Here is a 10,621-nt window from a genome sequence, read left to right on the forward strand (position 1 = left end):
TAAAAATATTTTAAAGGCATTAATACATTTCCTCACATTACTAGATCAACTAAGCATAGTGTACAATTATTTTAACAGATAGTCAAAAGGTATTTGGTGAAATTTAACTATCATCTTACATAAAAACTAAAAAATGCAAAAACTAAGAATAGAAGGAAATTTTCTCAATTGATAACAAGACATTCAAAAGAGCAGCTAACCCCATACTGAACAATGAAATACAAAAGCAATTACAATTACAATTAGGAAATAAGAGAGATTCTGCTATCAATGCTGACATTTAACTTGGTTTTGTATGTAGAATCCAAAATAAAAAGTAGAAGGAAGAAGAGAAGCCAAAGAAGAGAAGGGTAGGCAGCAGTTAGGGCAGCAGCAGGAGAAATCATTTTAAGTATAAAATACTGGAAACAAGTAAAAGAAAAGCCAAACTGTGATTGTTTTGTGAAGCACCTGGAAAACCATTAGAAAAATAGTCATTGGATTAAAGCTAAAGATTCCCATCAATAACTTTCCTATATAAGAACCAGGAGGAAAAAAATCCTATTCAACATAGGCAAAATGCATTAAGAAAAGAAGAAACTTAACAAGAAATGGAAAGAACCAATGTGAAAAAATGATAAAAGTTTATTGGAGGATATAAAAGAGGCTTTGATGAATGTCTTAGTTGGCTAATACTGCTATAGCAACAACAAAAAATCACATAAATAGGGAGCTTAAAATAACAGAAATGTATTGTCCCACAGCTTTGGAGGCTAAAATCTCAAATGAGATCATCAATTCTCAGGATGGGGAGGAGGGGAGTATAGTCCTCCTTCAAGCATTATTTGGCATTCCTTTGTAAAGTGTTTCTCACCTGTTACCTTCCCCTATGTGTGTGCCTCTGTGCCTCTACTCCCTTTTATCAGACACCTCTCAGAAGTGATGAGGTTCAGGACCCCACCTGTGCTGGTATAGCCTCATTAGCATGACATAGCAAAACTCCTATTCACAATAGGGTCACACTTACAGGTTAGGATTTCAACATATTTTTTGAGGGGGACAGAATTCAATCCATAACAATGAATGAAGAGACAAATTCTATTTCTGGAGGTTTTTGTTGTTGTTAGGTGCAGTCCAGTTGGTCCTGACTTAGAGTCATGCCTGGTCCTGCACCAAACTCACAATGGTCGTTATGTTTGAGCCCATTGTTACTGCCACTCTGTTAATCCATCTTGTTGTGGGAGGTCTTCTTTTTTGTTGACTCTCTACTTTATCAAGCATGATGTCCTTCTTCAGGGACTGATCTCTCTTAACAACATGTCCAAAAAACAAGAGACAAAGTCTTGTCATCCTGGCTTCTAAGGAACATTCTGGCTGTGCTTCCAACACAGATTTGTTTGCTCTTCTGGCAGTTCATGGTACATTCGATATTCTTTGCCAACACCATACTTCAAATGCATTGATTCTTCTGCGATCTTTCTTATTCATTGTCCACTTTTCACACGCATATGAAGTGATTGAAAATACCACTACTAAGGTTCTAGTGTGGCACTGTGGAATAAAGCACTGGACCTCAAAGTCGGTTTGAATGTTAAGGTTGGTGGTTCAAACTCATCAGCTGCTCCTTGGAAACTCTACACTTAACAACAAGGTCATCAAAGTGACCTCTTTGATTTTTAACACTTTAATGAGGTCTTTGGCAGCAGATTTGTCAAATGCAATATGACATTTGATTTATTTCTTTCTTTTACATTTTTTATTGTGAATTGAGTGAAGGTTTTCAGAGCAGATCATCAGTTTTACATTCAACAGACCATATACTTTGCTTCACTACATGGTTGCAATCCCCTCCATGTACCAACAGTTAACAGTATTTACTTCTATTCACTTTAACTATGTCATTCCTTCCTGGGTATCCCCCTACCTTCATCTTTCCTCTGATAACCTGCTTCTTGTTATACATTGTCTGCTCTGTCATCCATGTTAATATGTGTTTACCCTCTAGCCCATGAATGATTTCCCCTTACCCCCTACCTCGTTAACCATCATAGATGGTTTCTTATATCAAGAAAATCTTTTTTTTTTTTTGCTTTTTACAACATTGGTCTGATACAATGTTTGTCCTTTTGTGATTGACTAATTTCACTCAGCATAATGTCTGCAAGATGTAACCAGGTTGTGAGGTGTTTCAGATTCAACTCTATTCTTTAACATTTTGTAGTATTCCACTGTGTGTATGTACCAAAGTTTATTTAACCATTCTTCTGTTGATGGGCATTTGGGCTGTCTCCTTCTTTTTTAATATGTCTCTTATAGACGCATATTGAAGGATCCTGTTTTCATATCCATTCTATTCTTTAAGTCTCTTGACTGGTACATATAATCCATTTACATTCAGAGTTAATTATCAATAGGTATGAACTGATTGTTATCATTTTTCTGCGTTTGTGTGTATGTAGTGGTGTTGAATTCTGTGCTCCACATAATTTTCTATGCTGAGTTCGTTTTGTTTTGGGAGTTTCTTTTCATTTTCATTTCTGTTCTGTTAATGTTTACTAAAACTTTCTGATTTTCCTCTTTTTTTCATTTTGATGTGCAGGTGTATTATTTTTCTGTGGGGTTACCCTGCAATTTATTAAATTTTCCCCTGCTTAAAAATGTTTGTATTATTTTGAAATCTACCTAACTACCTTGCCATTTCTCATGGAAACAGCAGTCAAGAAATCAAATGACGTATTGCATTAGGCAAATCTGCTGCACAAGACCTTTTAAAAGTGTTGAAGAACAAAGACTAAGGACTAAGGTGTGCCTGACCCAAGACATGGTATTTTCAATAACCTCATATGCTTGCGAAACCTGGACCATGAATAAGGAAGACATTAGAAGAATTGATGCTTTTGAGTTATGGTGTTGGAAGAGAATATTGAAAGTACCATGGCTGCCAATAGAACTAACAGATCTGTGTTGGAAGAAGTGCAGCCAGAGTGCTCCTTGGAGGCCAGGATGGCCAAACTTCGTCTCTCATACTTTGGAATTATTGTCAGGAGGGACAGTCGCTGGAGAAGGATATCATGTTTGGTAAGGTGGAGGGTCAAAGAAAAAGAGGAAGACCCCCAACAAGATGGGTTGGCAAAGTGGCAGCATTAATGGTCTCAAGCGTGGCAACAATAGTGAGGTTGGCCCAGGATCAGGCAGTGTTTCGTTCTGCTGAGCATAAGGTCGCTATAAGTCAGTACCAACTCAGTGGCACCTAACAACAACAATAACAACCTTGCCATTTGGAAATTCTATATCGATACTATTCTCTTTTTTGCTTTGTAGTTGACATTGATATCTCTGGTTCCCTATTTTCAGTCTTGCAGGTTTGTTTTATTTTAAATACTTTTATATCTGGATTGGACTCCTAGTGTGGTGCTGTAGAATCAGCACTGGACTTGGAACCACAGGGTCAGCAGTTCCAATCCACCAGCTGCTCCTCAGAAATCCTACACTGGGTTGCAATGAGTTAGAACTGACTTGATGACACTTAACAACAACAACATATCTGGATTGAGTTCTGAGTGGTGTTGTCATGTATGGTAATCTCACATTGTTGTCTGCTGTTGTTGGTCCTCAGACCAAAGAACACCCTTTAACATTTTTTATAAAGCTGATCTGGTCATTACAAATTCCTTTAATTTCTATTTATCAGGAAATGTCCTAACTTCGCTGTTGTATTTGAAGGATAACTTTGCTGGGTATATGATTCTTGATTGGCAATAGTTTTCTTTTAGAGTTTTGTATATGTCATTCCATTGACTTCTTCCATGGTTTCTGCTCAGAAATCAGAGTTTAATCTTATTGGTTCTCCTTTGGAGGTAACTTTTTGTTTTTCCTGAGTTGCTCTTAGGAGTCTTTCCTTGTCTTCGATTTTGCAACGTATGATTATGATATTTCTTGGTGATTTTCTTTTGGGATCTATTCTGTTTGAGGTCAGCTCAGCTTCTTGTATGCTTATTTTCTTATTTTTCATGATGTTAGGGAAGTTCTCTTTCAACAACTCTTTGACAAGTTTCTCTATATTTGTCTCTTCCTCTTCTGGAATTCCAATCACCTGTAAGTTGTTTCTCCTCATGGTGTCCCACATAACTCTTAGATTGTCTTTGGATTTTTTCATTCTTTTTTCTGATTGTTTTTCTGTTGTTGTTGCTAAGTGCTGTAGAGTTGGTTCCAAAACCTTTGGGTTTTTGAGGAGCAGCTGGTGGGTTTGAACTATCACCTTGCTGTTCAAATCAACCTTGTGGTCTAATGCTCATCATACAGTACCATACCAGGCCCCTAGGATTGTTCTTCTAGCATACTAGTATTGAGAGATTTATCTTCAAGCTCACTAATCTGGGCTTCCATTGCTTAGTATGTACTTTGCCCTTTCAATGTATTGTCCATTTCTGAGATCTTAGTATTAATCTTCTGGATTTCTAATTATAGATTTTGTATTGTTTCAAAATTTGGATTTATTTTGTCTATTTATTCTTGTAGTGTTTTCCTGAGTTCTTCTAAAGTTTTTATTGTATTCTCCTTGCCTTCCTTTATCTTCCTATTGATCCTTTGCAGATACTTAATTTCATTCTTTTGAATTCTTTTTTTAGTTAGTTCCATTACCTTTTCTTCCTCAGAAACGTTTTCTGGCTCTGCATCTTGTTAATTGGTTTGAGCCATTCTCTCTTTTTACTAGGGAGTTTTGCTAGTAAACTAGTATTATCTGTTGTCTCCGTGGCATTGTGGGGTTGTGAGCTAGTATATCTGTTGTCTCCATGGCATTGTGGGGTTGTTGTATTTGCAAAAACAAACGGTGCAGTTGTAGGACCCAGAGGGGAGAGATCTCAGGGGCAGCCATTCCTGAAATTCAAGAAACTCACAAGGTAGTTGTGAAAGAAATATGACACCAGAGTTCTTGGCCCTAGATGGAGTTCCTGTTTTGGCCTTGGTATTATCTCTGTTCAGGGATTTCAGTCTGGAAGTAGTTTGTGCAGGCCTTTGATGGAGCTGGTTTCAGTGTCTGTTAGGACCACATAGCAGCTGGAGGCATGGTGACTGGTTAAATGCTGCTCTGGTAGCTCTTCGGGTTTTGTAGGCCTGGAGCTAAGTCCACCTGAATGCAGGCACCAAAGCAGCACAGAGGGCCCCTACCTCACATTGGTGTGACTCCCAACCACATGGCTCCAAACTCCCTGAGAGCAGGGTTTGTGCTAGGGTGGATAAAGGTGGAAGCTGGCCACACCTCTGATCACCAGGGGAGCGTGGGGACAAAGAAGACATAGCATCTTTTCTGTCACCTGCGAGAATCTGCTCTGCCAAGATGGTCAAGCAGCTTCTGGACAACCTTTCGCCAGTCAGTGTCCCTCTCTCACTGTCCCCATTTGGCCTCTCTTCCCAGAAAGCATTCCATCCCCCTCTCTAACATTTCTTCTGAAATTCAGCTGCAAGAATTTTCCTCTGTTTCTGTTTTATTTTGTGAAAAATTAAGCTGCTTGGAGGGATGGAAGATGCAGAGAATTTGGTGGCTGGGAACAGAGGAGACTGGAAAGGGATGGGGGAGTCTGGGGTGAGAGGAGATGTGAATGGCTAAGAAAGGAGGCTTCCCTACGTGGAATGGGCTACGAGGTGTGCTGTGAGCCCCAGATCCAGGCATGGAGGCTGGCAGCTGCTAAGAGCTGTGATACCCACCATCTGCAAGGCTGATCTCTTTTAGATTTTTAGGGCAGAAAAGGCCCCAGGGAAGACTGTCCTGGTTCCCAGGTTCCTGTGACAATCATGAGCCTGCTTAGAGCAAAACTCCTTAGTCCTGTCCTTCCTGCTGGAGCCACAGACACCCCCGCCCCCCAACCACCTGGTACAGACTTGGGGACATCCTGACCCCTTCTCCCTATAAGCAGACCCCAGCCGGGCTTTGACTTTTGACAGCCTGAAAGTTTTCTACAAGTGCTGTTTCTGCTGCAACTGCATGTCCACCTGCTGCCCTAGGCCACTCTGACTGCTACAGGGAGGGTGGTCTCCATCCCTCGGGGTCTTTGAGAGCAGAGGCTCAGCTGAGAGGACCTGTAGGCTGGATCAAGGGTGACAACAGAGCTACCAAGCAGTTCATCGTGAGGCCAAGTCAGTGTTGATGGGCAATCACCTCCTATCCCACTGCAACCAGAGGAAAGCCCAACATAGTTCTGCTTCCAGTCCCCCCAGATCCTCTCTGCAGGACTTGCTCCCTCTGCTGTCCAAACGGAAAACAAACCCAGTTACAATCTCTGGTCCTTCTCTCATCCCTCTTTTCTATTTCCTCTGTGAACTGCCAACTTCGTTATATAAAAGGTGGGTTTCTAAATGGCAGACATGAAGGAGGTGGGGGACATTTGTGCTCCAATGTGCAGGCATGCTCAGTGTGGGAGAGAAGGCAGGAACTCAGTAACTGCTACTTTCCCCTGCTGTCTCCCTCCTCGCCTACTCTCTCTGGTCCTCTCTGCTTGGCAGTGGGGAGGAGTGGGGAGAGACCACTGTGTGCAGCACTCCGCACACAGTCAGGGGGGTTCTGATGAGGTTACCTGGGGGAGGAGCTGACTAGAAAGCAAAGCACCCACCATGGGGCAACTGAAAATACCAGCACCTTGAGCTCTGGGAGCAGCTGGCTTAAAACATATTTCCCGCTTCACAAGGCGAAATAAGCACCCCAATTCCCAGAATCCTAATGAAGTGCTGAATCAGCCCTGCTTGGGGCAAAGCTGTGGAGATGACCCATCTTCTTCCTTCAGGGCTGGATTTCAGAGCTATTTGTTGTTGTTGTTGTTGTTAAGTGTTGTTGATTGTAACTCACAACGACCTTGTATAGGGTTTCCAAGGTGGGAGTGCTGAGTTTGAACTGCCTCCAGTGCTACAGTAGGGTACTTTAGTATTGATAGAACAGTCATGTAAGGGAGGAGGAGCAGACCAACACCCATCACCCTCACCCCATGGTAACCACGAACAACCACACAACCACAGATAGAAGAAGATACCTAAATAAGGAGACAGAAAGAAGACAAGCCTATGAGATATGAGAACGTCAGAGTGGACATTTTAAAGAATAAATACCCCTGGACAGCCATGATCGACATCTGTCTCACTGGCTTCCAGAGATGGACCCGCTCGCTTATGGAGTGGACTTTATCTTTCTATTAAACCTGCTTTCTCACACTCCTGTGGTCCTGCTCATGTCCTGCGTCACGACACATCACTCAAATCTGCGACTCCTTGCTAGAAGTCTAGGAGAATTCCTGTGGGACATTCAGTAACAGCATCATCTGAGTCAAGGACAAGAGAAGCTTGGAGGCAGGACTTTGGGAGGTGGTAAGGGAATAAGGAAGATCAGAAAAGAATTGATGCTTTTGAGTTATGGTGTTAGAGGAGAATATTGAATGTGCCCTGGGCTGCAAACGGATCTGTGTTGGAAGAAGTACAACCAGAGTGCTCCTTGGAGGTCAATATGGCCAAATGTCATCTCTCATACTTCAGACATATTGTCAAGAGGCACCAGCACTGGAGAAGGAGACCATGTTTGATAAGGTGGAGGGTCAGAGAGAAAGAGGAAGACCTCCAGCCAGATGGATTGGCAAAATGGCAGCATCAATGGGCTCAAGCGTGGTAACAACTGTGAAGTTGGCCCAGGACCAGGCAGTGTTTCATTCTGCTGTATATAAGGTCACTCTGAGTCGATACTGACTTGATGGCACCTAACAACAACAACAAGGGAACCCAGGGTGGACATGGAAAAGCTGAGGGGGAGGAGTGCCCACTCCATCCTGGCAGCCGGGCAAGGGACCTGCTCCAGGGAGAAACCAGGGTGTCGCTGCTCCTGCCCTGCCCCTCGTGGCCCCTAAAGAAGGCAGAGACCCAAACCCAACCCAACCCACTGCTATCGAGTTGGTTCCGACTCCTAAGCAACCTATAGGACAGAGTAGAACTGCTCCGTAGGGTTTCTGAGACTTAATCTTTAAGGGAATAAACTGCTTCATTTTTCTCCTCTGGAGCGGCTGGTGGGTTTAAACCACTGATCTTGTGTTTAGCTACCCAATGATTTGTTCACTAAGCCACTAGGGCTCCTGGAAGTGGGCAGAGGGAAGGTAAAAAATGGCTTGTTCCCTCAGGAGCTCAAAACATAATGAATCATTGAATGAGTGCAGAGGAGGAGCGAGGGATTAGGTGAGCCCAGGCCCTTTGAAAAACCAGTTACTGTAAAATGAGCCAAAAAATAAAAAACAACACAAAAAACCACTCAGATGGTTTGTTTACCACTGAAAAAGAAAGAAAAAATAGTTGCTGTCAAGTTGACCCCAACTCATGGTGACCTCGTTTGTTGCATCAGAGTTGAACTGTATACTCCATAAGGTTTCAAGGACTCATTTTTAAATGTAGATGACCAGGCCCTTTTCCTGAAATACCCTCTGAGGGGACTCTAACTTCTAAATTTTCAGTTAGCAGCTGGAAGTTTGTGCCTCCAGCAGGTTCTAGAAGCTGGAAAAGTTAAGGAAGCAGATCTTCCCCTGAAGCCTCCACAAGGAACCCTTTTGGACTTCGAACCTCTGGATCCAAGGGGCTGGAAACTGCTAGGAGGAAGCTGGCCTGCAGGACATTTTACAGGCAGCAGGACTAGGATGGGGCCACCCAGGTGCTCAGCCTGTGACCTCACCCTTGGCCAGCACAGCTGCCCTGGCATTGGCATGCCTATCAGCATGGGATTCCATGCCTGAATGAGCCAGAAACGGAGCCCTGTGTAGCCAGGCCCCCCGGCAAGGTGGGGCTGTGGCACAGTAGGCTTGTACCAGGAGAGGGAGTCCAATATGCCCTGGGGCTGCGGGGGAAGGACCTGTAGGTAGAGGGTAGAGGCCAGCAGAGGCTGACAGAGAGCCCGGTCCCCCAGCCTCCTGCCAGCTCTGTCCTGTACTTCATCTCCAGTTTGACATGAAGCTCTCCACAGAAGGTGACTCTGAGAAACTCTTTTCTCCTCTTCTTCTTCCCTTCTCCACTCATGGCTCTCCTTACAACACCCCCCTCCCTATACACACACACACACACACACACACACACACACCTATAATGGGAGGAACAGGAACTTAGGGACTGATGAGTCAGTAAGGCGGCAGCTGGGTAACCTTAGGAGAATCTCTTTGCCGCTCTAACTCCGGGGACAAGGGTGATAACTATCCCCACTTCCCAGACTTTCTTAAATGAGAGAATGGATGGAGACAACGCATCTACCACCAGCAAGCCCTCAAAGGGCATCCAATCGTGTTAGCTATACCCACACGCCACACTGCTGACAAATACAAAAGAGAGCACATCTGCCCTATGGGGTGCTTAGTTCCCAGTGGGACACATGTCCAATTTATCTTTGCATCATCAATATGGCTATGCTTACTGTTGTTAAGCAACGTCGAGTTGGTTCCAACTCAGAGCCATCCTGTATAGGGTGTCTAAGGAACGGCTGGTGGGTTTGAACTACTGACCTTTCAGTTAGTAGTCCAGTGCTTATCCTAGAGTGCCACACCAGGATTCCACACTTATTGTATTATATAACAACAACAACAGCTGCCAAGTTGATTCTGACTTTTGGCAACCCTAGTGTGTCAGAGTAGAACTGTGATCCATAAGGTAATCACCAGGCCTTTCTTCCACCATTCACACTACACAGGGACTCCTACTGCACATAGTAGGTGATGAATATGTGTTCATTCATTCATTCATTGAAGGACATTGTTTTAGAGGATGGAAACAAAGCAAGGTAGCAAATGGGAAGAAACACACTATACAGATATGGTGGTGGTAGTGGTGATGGTGTTTTGTAGAGTTGGTTCCGATTCACAGCGATCCTATAAGGTTTCCAAGACTGTGTATCTTTAAGGGAGCAGAAAGACTCATCTTCTTCCCATGGAAGTTTTCTTCTTCCCATGGTAGTTTTGAACTGCTGACCTTGAGATTAGCAGCCAGCCTCAGTAACCACTACGCTATGTACTTCGGAGATACTACTGCAATAAAGTGAGTACACTGTGAAGCAATTCATGCAAATGTTTTGATTTCCCAGTACACATAACAGTTACTTTTACACTATACTGTAATCTATGAAATAGGCAACAGCACTCTGCAAAAGTTTGAAATATTATGAGAGTGACTAAATCGTAACACAGAGATCTGATGTAAGCATTGTTGTTGTTGTTGTTATGTGGCGTGGAGTCGGTTCCGACTCATAGCAACCCTGTACAGGGTTTCCAAGGTTGTAAATCTTTACGGGAGCTGGTAGTTTTGAACTGCTGACCTTGCGGTTCGCAGCCCGATTCGTAACCACTAAGCTACCTGCTGTTGGAAAAATGGTGCTGAAAGATTTGCTGGACACTGTGTTGCCAAAAACTTTAGATCAGTAAAAAAAACAACACAGTATCTGCACAGTGCAATAAAGGGAAACACAGTAAAACAAGATCCGTCTCTATCCGGAGTACGTCTATGATACATCATGAGAGGTAATTAACCAGGAAAGGGTCTCACAAAGAGGGATGTGAGAGAGGGCTGCTTGGTACTTTATACAGGATGGCAGGGAAAGTCTAACAAGGTGCCAATTGGGCTGAGGCCTCAGTGACGTGAGGGA

The sequence above is a fragment of the Chrysochloris asiatica genome, unplaced genomic scaffold (genome assembly GCF_000296735.1).
Source record: "Chrysochloris asiatica unplaced genomic scaffold, ChrAsi1.0 scaffold00041, whole genome shotgun sequence".
NCBI classification, from domain to species: domain Eukaryota; kingdom Metazoa; phylum Chordata; class Mammalia; order Afrosoricida; family Chrysochloridae; genus Chrysochloris; species Chrysochloris asiatica.